This window comes from Schistocerca americana, chromosome 1 (genome assembly GCF_021461395.2).
Source record: "Schistocerca americana isolate TAMUIC-IGC-003095 chromosome 1, iqSchAmer2.1, whole genome shotgun sequence".
NCBI classification, from domain to species: Eukaryota; Metazoa; Arthropoda; class Insecta; order Orthoptera; family Acrididae; genus Schistocerca; species Schistocerca americana.
The window spans coordinates 855,501,090-855,503,444 of record NC_060119.1 but is presented as its reverse complement, the minus strand read 5'-3'; the positions used below and the strand labels follow the sequence as shown (position 1 = coordinate 855,503,444).

Genomic DNA, 2,355 nt, shown 5'->3' with positions numbered 1-2,355 from the left:
GGTAGATAAAAAAAAAAATATTTTTCTATAAGAAACATATGGTCTCTGACGTCAACCCGTAATGTTAGGAAACTTTTTCTTTTTTTTTTAGTGGTGCTGGCGTAAGATGCTGTATCGGTGTCGCTGACTGAGAATGGTGCCGACGTTCAAACCTGCTTTGTGTACAGAAGGTTGGCTCTTAGTTGTCAGTGGAAACACACCGATTCATTCGCAAGCATCACCGCCTTCTGACAACAGCGTTAACTTCCTTATAAACACATCGTTCAGTCGCAATCATTACCGCCTTGGGACAACAGCAGGGAACGTGGAACCGTCTACGTATACTGAAATGGCTTACATGCATCAGGTGTACGGGTCTGTGAACGTAAATGGACGAGCTGCAGTGAGAGACAGTATCGACAGCGGTTTCCCACCCGAGGGGTTCCACGACACCAGACATTCAACGTCTGCATCGCGCGCTATGTTGAAGAGGCACGTCCCGTACAAGTACGCATGATGCAGGTCGGAATCGAACAGTGCGAACTCTCGTCATACATGATCGGCAGCTTCAACCTTTCCATCTTCAGCGTGTGGCAGCACTAGCACCTGAAAGTTTTCCCCAGCGCCTGCAGTTCGCACAGTGGTTTTTACAACAGGCTGCCCTGCACCACCAATTTCCGGCCGAGGTCCTGCATATCGACTAGGCTTTGTTTAATCGTGTAAGCTGTTTCAATTTCCACAATTCGGGTGTTTGGGCACAACTGAATGCGCGGTATGCTCAATATCGTGCTCATCAACAGCGATTTGGTGTTAATAATGGGCCATCATTCTCGGTGATAGGTTGACTGGACCATACAGTCTACCATTCCGCCTCAATGAACGGAGGAACGGAGATACCGCATCTTCGTGAAAAATGTGTTGCCAGAACTACTGAAGGATGTACCTCTGAAAGTTACACAAAGGATCTACTTCCATGACGATGGGGCGCCACCCATTTCAAGATTACTGTGACGAATTATCTGAGAGCCACCTTATGGAATCGATATACCGGACGAGGTGGCCCTGTGGCCTTGCCACCCAGGTCACCTGACCTTACGTGTCTGGTTTTCTTCCTCTGGCAGCAAATGAAGCAATCGGTGTATGAAACCGTTGTGGGAACAGAAAAACACCTCGTCGCTAAAATTTCCGTCGCTGCTAGTACCATTGCGGACTCGCCAGCAATCTTCGAAAGGACACGACAGTCAATGGTCCGATGATGTACTGCATGCATACAGGCCGACGATCGGGTATTCGAGCAGTTCCTGTGGTCACCACTGCCGTAACTAGCATGCTAAACTACATTCTGTGTAAATCGTCCATAGCGTCAGAAATTGCTGTCTGGGATCATATGCCCCAGAATTAAATATATTCGTTTTGAAATTCTCTACTTCCTGTATTAATCCGAAAGTACAGTTTTGGAATACCTTGTATGTGATCGTACTCGATCTTCTGTTAGGTCTTAATACAGTCGTCTGAAGAATAGACTTACTGAGGAACAGGTGATACAGTGTAATACAGACGTGTAAGTGAGATGCTTCCTCCACAGACCGTCTCCGTGTCACTGAACGACAGATCAGAATCGCCTTCTGCCACGTTGTGAGTTCGCCGTCAGAGGCGTGGCCGCTCTCCCTGCAAGTCAGCGGCTTTCGCCAACGCAGCGCTGGCCTCGCGTCACGGCCGTCGCGCGAGCCGGCTCTGCCAGTCACCGTTACGTTCTAACGGCATCGAGACACACTTTCCGTAATATGTACAACTCACACAGAATCTGCTAACTGGCTCGTTGGTCTAGGGGTATGATTCTCGCTTCGGGTGCGAGAGGTCCCGGGTTCAAATCCCGGACGAGCCCGTTAATTTTATCGTTGCTAGAGATAAAGGTAATTAGTTCTTCTAAACTTCTCGTCTGAATTCATACATTTTTTCTACCTGAATTTATCGGAAAGATTGATACATATTGTGTGTGTCTATCTGTAACTCGAATCATTTTCAAAAGAACTAAGTACACGGCAATATATCGGAAGGGAAACTGAGATTAGGGGTTTCAAATTCCGTCGGCGGTTACCTCTTTGCAAACGTGATGGATGAAGTTAGAATAAGAAATCCGACGTGTTCTTTTAAAACGACCACGTCTTCACAAACGTAATGGATGAAGTTAAGAATAAGAAATCCGATGTGTTCTTTTAAAACGACCCAGCCCGATATTAACATTAACTGATCCAAGTAAGCTGCGGGAAACCTAAGCCCGACTGCTCAGCGGGGTGAACTAGGCTGAGACAACTACGGCATTGCCCCAGGGGCCCTCTAGGAGGAGGGCCGAAATATAATCAAAGTTGGTTTTAG

General features: G+C 47.2%; 1 non-coding gene across 1 annotated transcript; it reads left to right on the top strand.

Annotated features, from left to right (window-relative positions):
- The first annotated feature begins 1,792 nt into the window (after window positions 1-1,792).
- Trnap-cgg lies at window positions 1,793-1,864 on the top strand. Its single transcript has one exon. It is a non-coding gene; the product is annotated as a tRNA-Pro (tRNA).
- The last annotated feature ends 491 nt before the right edge of the window (window positions 1,865-2,355 follow it).